This window comes from Propithecus coquereli, unplaced genomic scaffold (genome assembly GCF_000956105.1).
Source record: "Propithecus coquereli isolate 6110/MARCELLA unplaced genomic scaffold, Pcoq_1.0 Scaffold33, whole genome shotgun sequence".
Taxonomy (NCBI): Eukaryota; Metazoa; Chordata; class Mammalia; order Primates; family Indriidae; genus Propithecus; species Propithecus coquereli.
Window position 1 is genome coordinate 4,524,083 of NW_012148952.1, and position 12,296 is coordinate 4,536,378.

Genomic DNA, 12,296 nt, shown 5'->3' on the forward strand with positions numbered 1-12,296 from the left:
TCTTACACTTAAGTTTTTCTTCCAGAACGAAAGGGGGAGTAAGGGAGAGGAAAATGCTCTTATTTATAGTATACAACTTGGCTGTTTCTAAGAGGGGGCTTAGAGGTAATTAAGGAGTAAATAGTAAACTCCTTAACAACTGGCACTCTGTCATTTCCATCTAACTGTGACAACACCTCTCTCCTAGTTCTGCATGTCGTAGAAGTAGGATTAATACAAATCCAATGACTACAGATGGATTAATTAATATTCAGCAGAATAAACAAAGCTAAGAGGCAAGCATTGCCTTTTTATACTGAAATAACCAGGCCCCTTATAGCCAGTCTATGTAGAACCCCAGAACTGAACACAATGCTTGCTTAGAGTAGTTGCTCTAAATAACTGACATTTGAATGAACGAATGAATGCAATGGATTCAAATTGCTGGATTGATTCTTTCCTCCTGATTCTTATACACTCCCAAATTGCTGATGTAGCATTAAATGCAGACAGGCATTAACTGAGGCTGAGGCCAGCTTCTCCCTGCCCTAGCCTCACAGTTTTGACAATAGTAGATGAGCTTTGGATACACTAGTCAGAAAATTGTTCTCCTCTAAGGAAAAATTTCCCAGTTATCAAGAAAGCCTCTTCAGGCCCCCCAAATAAGTTCACAGAGATGTTGACCTTAGAGAAGGGATTTTTTTTCACTACTTGCTCTTTCTCAAATTCTGTGACCAAGTTTGCAACTTTGTGGTTTATTTGCAGAAGAGCTTCTGCATGCGCTACCTGTGTAGGGACCACACGGTGTGACCAGCGTCGGAAGACTGCACACTGTTCAACCAAAAGATTTAAATCCACCGTCACATTTTTGTCTCTCTTCACTTCATTACACTTGATGAAAAAAGAAAGGCACAGAATATTTTCCAAGCACATGAACTCTGTTTTCTTTTTTTCCCAAGTAACCCTTTCAGTGTGGAATTCCCTGGTTAAAATTAGGCAACCACCTTCTCAGGGATGGGGAAAGTATACTTATAAATGAATGTAATTTAGTTTAACTCATATAATTTATCTGAAATTTTTTTCAAAGCAGGTGATAAAGCAAAGTGACACTTCAAAGTCCCCTGTCAGTCCTAAAAAAATATAAAATACCATGTAAATGATTGTGTTTAGGTCACCCTGATCCTGATATTGCATTTGTTTAGTGGAAGTGTGCCATGATGACACCCTCCACTGCTGACAGTGAAGAAATGTCACCTAGACCATCATCCCAGGGAGGCTACCTCTGCAAACTGCCTATCGTGCAAGAACAGAAATAATTTCTTCTTTTTGGTGCAAATGTGGTGACAAAAACTCCTGAAAGAATGAAGTTCGAAATTGAACTGGAGCTACCTAAAGTCAAGGGAAGTCTTATCTGAGTGTATTTCTCCACAGCTGCACTGTTGCTTATTAGAACAGAATCCCTGGAACACATTTGTTTGAGAATATGATAAAAACTTCTGACTCTCTCCCAAAAATGCACTTATATCAGTAATAATGTATTTCAAGTGGTCTGCAGAATCCCATGAAGCCCTTTCATGGAGTTCACAGGGGATACTTGGGCTCCAGGTTAAAAATTCTTGCTCCAAAGTTTGCTTTTATTTTTCTGTACCTCCCACACTGGTCAAAGTAGGGAAAATAAAACATGTTCTGAAAAAGAAAAAAAAAAAAAGGAAAGAAAAGAATCAGGAACTCCTGGGCCACCTTTAAAATGTTAAAAGAAAGCACTGTAACTTCTAAATACCTGAGCCAAACTCTTAATTCCTAATTGAAGCTGCAAAGTGTTCAAAGACCATAAGAATATGATGTATTTTCTCATTTATCAAGTACTTAGTGAGTACCTTGCAGGTGCCAGGTACAGTAGTAGTCATTAAGGTTAGAGATGAAAGGTGTTCTGCTGATCTATAAAGAGCTCATGAAATACAGACAAGTAATGCATCATAATACAGCATGATAAGTGGTACTATGGAGGTTATGGGGAGTGTTGTATGGGAGTACAAAGGATTGAGGGTTGTGAGGAGTGGCTGGAGAGCAACAAGAACATCTTCATATGGAAGATACTGCCTGAGCGGAGTCATGCGCGAATAGGAGCAAGCCATGGGAGGCAGGAGGCTGGGGCAGCTGTGTGATGGTCAGAAAGAGTATGATGCTTTCAGAGAATGGCAAGCAATGATGTGTCTGAAACATAAGAAGTGGCAAAAAGAAAGGTGGGAAGAGTAGGCAGGGGCTATTTCTTGAAGAGCCATGTAGAGCTTGGATCTCACTGAAGGAAAAGAAGAGCAACTAAAGGACTTTAAGATGGGGAGTTCAAGCCAGTTAGCATTGCAGAAAGGTCATTTGTAGATGCAAATAATATTTAATTCCTGGATTGCCAAAGAGTTCTAAGATTTCATAGATGAGGTGTCAGTCATTCCAATTCTGGACGATTCCAAAACAAATAACTACCAGAGTGTTTAGCCACTCCTGTTGCCTAGAAACCCTTAGCTGTGCCCGGATGGGCAGGACTTTGCTACAAGCCCTTCCAGGTACAGGACATCAATAATGGCCACATTCCCAAGAAAGATGAAAGGGGTTCTTGGAAGTACATTGAATTAGCTTCCTATTATTGCTGCAACAAATTACCGCAAAGTTAGTGGCTTAAAACAGTACAAATTTATTATTTTATAGTAGGTCAGAAGTCTGACAGGGGTTTCATTTGGTTGTAACCAATGTGTCGGCAGAGCTGTGTTGCTTTCTGGAGGCTCTAGAAGAGAGTATGTTTCCCTGCCTTCTCTAACCTTTAGAGGATACCCACGTTTCTTGGCTCATGGCCCTCTTTCTCTGTCTCCAAAGCCAGCAAGTTGACTCTCTCTCCAACCCTTATTCCACAGTAGCATCACCCTCTAGCAACAGCTGGGAAAAGTTCTCCAGATTAGATTGTGCCAATCTAGATATCTAGGATAGTCACCCTATCTCAAGGTCTATACCTTTAATCACATCTGAAATGTAAATTAACATTTTAAAAAAAAATTCAAGATTTGGAGGATTAAGGCATCTGCATCTTGGGGTCACAGGCAGGAAGGAGCATCATTCTGTTTACCACAAAGAGATCTGGCAGTTTCTCCTGCCTTTAGTTGTGCTGCTTGACCAGTGAAAAACAATTCAACAACAAAACCACAGCATAATTTCATCTACTTTTTGATGTCTTTAACGCACTTAAGACATTTGACAAGATGCATAATTATGTCTAAACAAATTTCTTATTTTAGAAACATCAACCATCTTGAGTCCTCAGTAGAGGAATGCATTAAGGCCTTGAATGTGTTCTCAGTGTCATCAAGCACTGCACAGAAAGAAGAATCGGTAAAACAGCCAGTCCTGGCAGATCAGACCAATGGTGCAAGTTAGCACGAGAATTTGGGGCAAATGGAAACTGAAGAACAAGGCAAGGATGAATAGAGGACTTTGAAGAATCAACAAAGTAATAGGATTCTTCTGAGACTAAGGCAAGATATGAGGTTCAAAACAATATCAAAGCAACAGAAAACAATACAAATATCCATGTGTTTAAACTTGTTTAAAATAATCTACTCAACCTTGTCAGTAGGCATTCTCCATCCACCTCCTATGTCCCAAAGGCAAAGTTAATATATGTTTGTATTTTACTAGTGCATAGCAACAAGCCTATTGTCAGTAATGAACCAATAAATTATAATAGCTTAAGTTTAGTTAGTCTTCCAGTGCCTGAAAAAGAAGTTCAGGTTTCAGACAAAGAGCCAGAGTTCTCTGTCCTCTATGGCCTTTGTCCATTTTAGAATGCTACACGTGTTCCAGTACAAGCTCATCTGCTTCACAGGACATTACCTTTTCAACACTCACTTTCGGGAGAAACTAGCAAAGCACACACATTAATCAAATATTAAGCCTCAGTAACGTGGCTATAGTCAGTGTATGTTTCCAAAGCACCCAAAGAGTCTGATCATATTCAAAATTCATCACTAGTTCAACTTAATTTTTTTTAAAAGCTTTGCTGGGTTTTCTTGAAATCCAGACTATGTTTTGTGATACTAACTCTAAAGTAAATTGAAGATATTTGGCTTTGAGAAATTAGATGCTTAGAGCGACAGTGAGGTCACCATCATGTGAGATGTTTTGGCATATGGATAATTGTGCACTGAGGTGCTCAGAGGGGTTCCACATGTTGGGTGGAAGTAGAAGGTAGATTCTTTTCCAAACCTGAGATACAGTGGTTCAATCATGTATAACATATTGTAGTGGTTAGAATGGTTACGGATATTGTTGACCCATGCTAGAAGGAATGTCACCCTAGAAAAGTCCCCAGAAGTCTCTGCTCCAGATCAAGTAGCCTTGCATGGAGACATATTGTGCAGTTCTGTAGACAAAGTAGGCAGCTCTGGAGTGTGATTTGAGATGTAACAAAGGTTACCTCTTTCCCTGGTCTATGAGAATTCTTCATGAAAGGTGGGATTTGATGTATCCCAGAAAGCTGAACAAAACTTGTATCGGCTGTGAGTATTGGGGGAACGACTCCAGGGGGAGGCCATGAGCAAATGATCATGATGAGTTTAGACACTGATGAAACAATCTTGGAAGAAGAGTCTGTCGGGAGAGATAAGAAGAGAAAGTTGGAGAAGTGAAGGTCTTCTAGTCCAATCCTGTACATGAGTCCTTAAGGCAGAGACAGAACGTGGAGAAAACTAACTGAAAGTGTGTAGAGTCTGGACTCTGACCTGTAGGCAATGACAGCTAGGAAACAGGCACTGGATACGAATGGAGGATCCAACCTGAAGTCGTCCTGGGCAGTAGTTTGCTAAAGCAGATTGAGAAAAATGAGGACTGTGTGTTCAGTAAATGATGACTGGAAGAAATACTGGATGTGGCCATTTACTTCAATGGTTTGGCATTTCCTTTGCTTATTTCCTTTTATGTTCTTCTCAGAAATGCTGCTTTTGAAAAATAAATCCAGTTTCATCTACCTGTACTGAGTGGAAAGGGGAACATATTGTGTTTGTTCACACACTTGTACACGTGGCCTGGGCATGCCAGGTCCAGGGAGAATTCATGCTCATGATCAGGGGCCTCAGGGCAGAGGATTAGGGCCAGGTGTAGGGGACAAAAGGAGAAGGGAAGCTCCCCAGAAGCTCATCATTCCAAATTGGCACATTTCCAAACACTTTTCCAGGGAATATCTTGGCATGACAGTCCTGAAGACTAGAATAAAAAGGTACAAAAGGAAGCCAGATAAGGTAACAATTAGGTCAGAATGTTTCATATACAGAAGAGCTGTGTAGAGAGTATAGTCAAAAGATGACATGTTTTTGCTTTTATACCCAGTCCCCACCACTGGTCATGCCTGTAGTCCCAGCAGAGGGTAATGTCAATGACTGTGTATGCTTCCGGAGATCTGGGGCATTTTCAGGAGCACCAATGTCTGCTGGAAAGTGAACTATAGATATTTTATTTGCTTATCCCCATGAGCAAGAATGTTTGAGCATATACTCCAAAGTCACTGTATTTATTTAGCTATTATAATAAAACATACCCATATAAAATATAAAAAATGGAAATCTTTAGAGGATAACATAAAATGTGATAAACTATATTTTTTAAACTGACATTTGTATAGCATACAGTATATGTGCATGGGTCCAAGCACAGTACACATATTAACTCATTTAATGCTCATATCATTCCTCCGAAGTATGTATTATAGTTATTAATCCCAGTTTCACAGATAGAAAAACTGAGGCATAGTTCGTGTTCTAGTTTGAATGTTTGTGTTTCTTTGAAATTTACATTGAAACTTAATCCCCACTATGGTGCTATCAAGAGGCAGGGCCTTTGGGGAAGTGATTGATTCATGATAGCTCTGCCCTCGTGAATGGGATAAATGCACTTATAATAGATGCTTCAGGGAGCTTCTAGGCCCCTTTTCCTCCTGCCATGAGAGGACACAGCATTCGTCCCTTTCTCACCCTGTTCCATGTGAGAATGTAGAAAGAGGTGCCATCTTACAAGCAGAGAGCAGGCCCTCAAAAGACACTGCGTCTGCTAGCGCCTTGATCTTGGATTTCCCAGCCTCCGGAACTGTTGGAAATAAATTTCTATTATCTATAGATTACCCAGTTTAAGGCATTTTGTTATAGCATCAGGAACAGACTAAGACAAAAATTGGTACCAAGAAGTAGGGTGTTGCCATAGCAAATACCTAAAAATGTGGAAGCTTTCTGGATCTGGGTAATAGGTAGAGGCTAGATCATAAAGAGCTATTCTGGTGAGAGCTCAGAAGAAGAGGAGAGCTGTAGAGAGAGCCTCTATCTTCTTAGAGATTACTTAAGTGGTTATGATCAGATGTGGGTAGAAATATGGACAGGAAAGGCAATTCTTATGGATTCTTAGATGAAAATAAGAACATGTTATTGGAAACTGGAAGAAAGGCCATCCTTGTTATAAAGTGTCAAAGAACTTGACTGAATTGTGTTTGTGTCCTAGTGTTTCATGGAAGGTAGAACTGAAGAGCAATGAATTAGGATATTTGGCAGAAGAAGTCTCTGAGGCCTAAGTGAAGTGTTGAGGGTACAACACGGCTTTTCTTTTTTTTTATTTCGGCATATTATGGGGGTACAAGTGTTCAGGTTACATACATTGCCTTTGCCCCGCCCGAGTCAGAGCTTCTAGTATGTCTATCCCCCAGACCGTGAGCACCACACCCAGTAGGTGTGAATAGTAAAATGCCAGAAAAGAGAAACAAAGACAGAATTTATAATCAAAAGGAGAGCAGAACTGAAAGAGTTGGAAAATTTGCAGTCTGTAAAAAATTGAGAAAATGTGTTCAGGAGAGAACCAAAGGTGTGGTCAAAAGACTGTTCACTATGACTAGTATGCATAGAAGGAAGCAAGATGCTAGCTTATAAATACAACGGAAGAATGACCCCAAAGGCATTTCAGAGATTGTCAGGGGCTGTCACTTCCATTTGAGGCCCAGAGTGCCAGGGCCATGTGGGCAAAATGGTGTCAAAAGTGGGGATTCAAACACCCATGAAACTTCGGTATTCACTGCCATGGGCCACCTCAAATCTCTGCTTCCTGCATTCTAGCACAGTGCTTCCTGGCCATCCCAGGTGTGGCTCTAGTGGGCCCAGGTCTGGTGTGTGCTGCAGTGGCCACCCCTCCAGAAGGCACAGGTGGGATACCTTGGTGGTGTCTGTGGGGTGCTATCTGTACCAGAGTGCAGAGTACACAAACTGTGGGGGCCATGGAAGCCTCCACCTGGATTTCAAAGGATGTCCTAGAGAGCCTCAGGGCCTGGCAGAGAATTGCCACAGGTTCAGGGTAACCACAGAGAACCTCTATTAGGGCAGGGCCCAGGAGAGTCATGGGATCAGGGCTACCCCTAAGTCCTCGGAACAGAAGAACCATTGGTATACAATTTCAGCCTGGTAGAAGTGTACTCAGGTGACTCCAAACTGTGAGAGCTGTTGCATGGGCTGTGCCCAGAAAGCCATGAGGGCAGGGCTTTCCAAAGCCTCAGGGCCCCAACCCCTATCCCAGCATCTCTGGAAGGTGGGACATGGAGTCAAAGAAGATTCTGGAGCCTTAAGATTTAGTGTTTGCCTAGTTGGGTTTTGGACTTACTTGGGATCAGTTACCCCTTTTTTTCTCCTTATTTCTCCCTTTTCAAATGGGAAAGTCTATTCTGTGCCTATCCCACCATTTTGTCTTGGAAGCACATAACTTGTTTGATTTCACAGACTCAGAGCTGGAGGGGGAATTTGCCTCAGGATGAGTCATACCTTGAGTCTGACCCATATCTGATATATATGATATTTAGATGAGATTTTGGACATAGACATTAAAGTTAAAAACTTTGGGAGCTTTTGAAGATGAAGTGAATGCATATTATGTTAGATAGCTAGTGAGGGACTCCAGTCCTCCTGGGGACAAAGACGGGTGCCCCACTCAATTGCTACATCTGGGGGAGAAGGGAACTCCCTATGAGTTTGCCAATCAGAACTTAGTGCACCAACTGCAATAGAATGCAGAAGTACAATAGGATCTGGAAGATGACCTAGGACAACCTAAGGCTAATTATCTCATCATTAGCTTCAATCTACATTGCGGTTCATCCCCACCAAATGGGTTTGAAAACCCCTTCAGAGAGGCTCATGGGAGATCTGCATGTGCAGTAAGACTCAGGACATATAACTCCCACCTGTCCATCAAAGTGGTTCATGGTGATGTATGAACCATGGGGAGGGCCCAATCCAAATACCATAAAACAAGACTCAGACCATAAACAAGGCCTTTTTGTTATGACAAGAGGCCCATTTGCTGTTCTGTGGCAAAGTATCTTGTTCTCCCTCTGTAAACCTATATCTTGCTCTTGCTCTATAATCCTATCTTTCTCTCCTCAATAAACCTTGTTTACCTTGCTTTCGGTGTGTGTGGTCACTCTTTGGCCAAGAGCACACCAAGAACCAACATTTCATACTGCTGACTCAACATTTATATGTTAAAAGGACATGAATTTTGGGGGACTAAGGGGTAAAATTCTAGGGTTTGAATGTTTATGTCCCTCCAAAATTTATGTTGAACCCTGACCCCCAATGTGATAGTATTAGGATGTGTGGCCTTTAGGAGGTGATGAGATCAAGAGAGCTCTGCCCTCACGGATGGGGTTAGTACCCTTACAAAAGGGCTTAAGGGTGTTTGTTTGGCTCCTTGTGGCCTTCCAAGATACTTTGCCACAGAACAGCGAATGTGCCTCTTGTAATAACAAAAATGCCTTGGTTATGGTCTGGGTCTTGTTTTAGTGTCTGGATCGGGCCCTCCCCTCTTCTACCTTCTGAGGAAGCAACAAGAGGTACCATCTTTGAAGCAGAGAGCCCTCACCAGACACCAAATCTGCCCGCTCCTTGATCTTGGACTTTCATATCTCTAGAACTATAAAGAAATAAATTTCTGTTGTTATAAATTACCCAGTCTAAGGTAATTCTGTGATACCAGCAGGAACAGGCTAAGACAGTTAAGTAATTTATGCAAGGTCAAATAGCCAGTAAGCACCAGAGTTTGGATTCAAATCCAGTAGCCTGGCTCTAGCACCTGAGTCCTAACCTCTGCATTACTCTCTCCTGCCTCCCAAATTGTTCTCCTGCCATGCTGATCACAATGATATTAGCTAATATCTTGAGGCATCATGTGCACTTTGGGAGAGGTTAATCATTAATGACAGTGGCTGTAAATCCATATTTCAAATAGTCTTCTTAGTAATCACATCTGATTAGATTGTCATTGTTTTTTTTTTTTGTTTTTTTTTTTTTACCACTTAATGTAGTTGACTGGAGCTTTGAATGAGTAGGACAAGTGCCAGCATGGCCATTTTCTTTTGCTCCCTTGTGGCTGTTCCTTTGGCATTATGTATTCATGTGCTCTGTGAAAACCTTTTAAGCTTCGTGCTCATTTTGTGAGGGGTGGTATAGTTAAACAAGACCATCGACCATTAAGGTGATTTACCCCAGCAACACACACCTCACTACTTCACAGTAAGCTAAACTCAAGTCACCTTCCACTCCCACTCAACTCCTCGGGATTCTGCAGGTTTTGTACAGGATGTGACCAACTGACTATCATACAGATTCAATGAGGGCACCACTGCCAATGAGCAGCAGAGCTTAAGAGCTTTCCTTTGTTAATATAAATGTAAGTAAAAGTTCTAAAAATTTTCCCACACCATAAAGAATTGTCCCTTGTAGCAGAGGCATGCATACCTTACTTTAGAGACCATGCCCCTAATATTTTTTAAAGTGGGGTCCTCAGACTATCTTTATCAGAATCAACAAAGTTCTTATAAAAATCTGGATTGCTGGGCTTAAGTTAATATTTATTGAATGAAGATCTTGGAGTAGAACCCAGGAAGTCTGCATTTTAAATAAGTTCTTCAAGAGATCTTTATACATCCAAATGTTGATTACCACTGCTTTAGCCGCTGCTTGATCCCTGATAGAACAATAGCTTCCAAGGTTACAAAAGCTCTCAGTGTCATCTAACTGGTAGTAGTTAATTTTATGTGTCAACTTGAATGGGCCCCGGGGCACCTAGATTAAAAGTTGTTTTTGAGACATTAGCATCTGAATCACTGAACTCGGTAAAGTAGGTCCTCCCCATGTGGGTGGGCCTCATTCAATCCACCGAAGGCCTGAATAGTATAAAAGGCAGAGGAAGGAGGAATTTGTTCCTTTTTTTCTGCCTCACTGCTTGAGCTGGAACATCTCATCTCAATTTCTCTGGCCCTCAGACTGGGATTTACATCATCACCTCCCAGGTTCCCAGCTCTCTGGACTTGAACTGCACTACACCACCAGCTTTTCTGGGTCTCCAGCTTGCACATGGCAGAACGTGGGACTTGTTAGTCTTCATAATTGTGTGAGCCTATTTCTCATAGTAAATATGTGTGTGTGTGTGTGTGTGCGCGTGCACGGCTGTTTTGTTTCTCTGGAGGACCTTGAGTAATACAAACCCCAATGTTCTAGCTAATGCTTAAATATCAGGATAAAGAACCAAATACAGTGACCGATTCTCCTTCTCCTGCAGAGAGGACACATTTGAATATTGTCTTTCAATGACTCAGATAGATTTCATTTCTCCAGTTTAATTATAAGCAACCTAGAAAATAAATGTGTTTGCCTTTACATAATATCTAGAGTTCCTGATTCAGCACTAGACTACAATAGGCCACAACCAGAAAATAGCTTTTATCTTACAAGACGTCTGGTTAATTCACAGTGGCTACAGGAGGGCTCTTGTGGACAAGAGTTCTAAGACTGAACTGGGGCACAGTAATCTACCTGTGATGCATTATAAATATCTGCATGCAGACAATGTGGAAAATTGGCAACTCAGAATGGGCATGTGGCAACACAAATGAGCCCTCTCAATATATTCTCAAAATTAATATTAATAAATATGGAAAGATATCCCAAATATAGCGTAGATGAGCAAATCATCTCTTACTTAGGGAGCTACATGCTTTTTTCAGGTCATCCCAGTCTTGGTAAGTCATTTAAAAAAATGAGGAACTAGACACTTAAAAGGAATATTTCTGCCATATTTCTTATATGCCCACCACATATGGGGAGCCTTCAGTCAGGAGCAGGTTGGAGGCAGACCTTGGACAGCTCCCACCATACAAGTGACAGGAAACCATAAAACTAGAACTTAAAACAAGAAAATAAGTTTAGCTATTTAAAAATTACAGTAGTCTGGAGCAATCTGGGATAGTGTTAGACATCTCCATTTGCCACAGCCAACTCTGGGTGCATGATAAAGATGACCTGATCTATGAGAGCTTGATGGGAATATTTGAAAGATAAACTTGCTTGAAACCCCTAATTATAGATCATCTTTTCTTTTTTTTCTTTTTTTTTTTTTTTGAGACAGGCTCTCACTCTGTCACCCAGGCTGGAGTGCAATGGCACAACCATAGCTCACCGCAGCGTTGAAACTCCTGAGGTCAAGCAATTGTCTTGCTTCAGCCTCCTTAGTACCTAGAACTACAGGCACATGCCACAATGCCACAGCTAATTTTTAATTTTTTTTGCAGGGATGGCATCTCACTATGTTGCCCAGGCTGATCTTGAACTTCTGGCAACAAACAATCCTCCCACCTTGGCCTCCCAAAGTTCTGGGATTACAGGCATGAGCGACTATACCCAGCCTATTTATGGATCGTCTTGATGTAGAATAAAGGAGATGCTACACGGCTGATGGAATGGTGCATTTTTTATTCTGATACCTGTAATTGTGACACCAGCTGTGCAGAGCACCGCAAACCCTGACATGCTAGGGAACCATGCAGAGACACGGGTACACACACGCCAGCTACGACTGCAGCCTTGTGGAGAGCTTAGCCTTCCAGGCCAGCCACAGAAGGTGAAGCAGGTCAGACAACAGTTAACACAACTGCATGCATCTGGTTCCCATCGTTTCTCTCTTAATAACATTTTTAGTAAGATCAACTGGCTTTAGGAAAAGGAGAGGTTGAGGTTTAGAGGTCTAACATGGGTCAAATCCATTGGATACATTTCAGGTTTTATTATCTTAGGCATCTCTGTAGCATTTATTGGTTGCTCCCTCATTATTTGTAATCTGCTCTCTTCACATCCATGACAATATGCTTACCTGTTCTCCTTATACTTTGATAATTCCTGCTCTGTCTTCTTCATGCATTCTTTTTCTCCATCCTCCCCTTAAAAATTGTCTTTTTCATGATTCTGTATTCACTG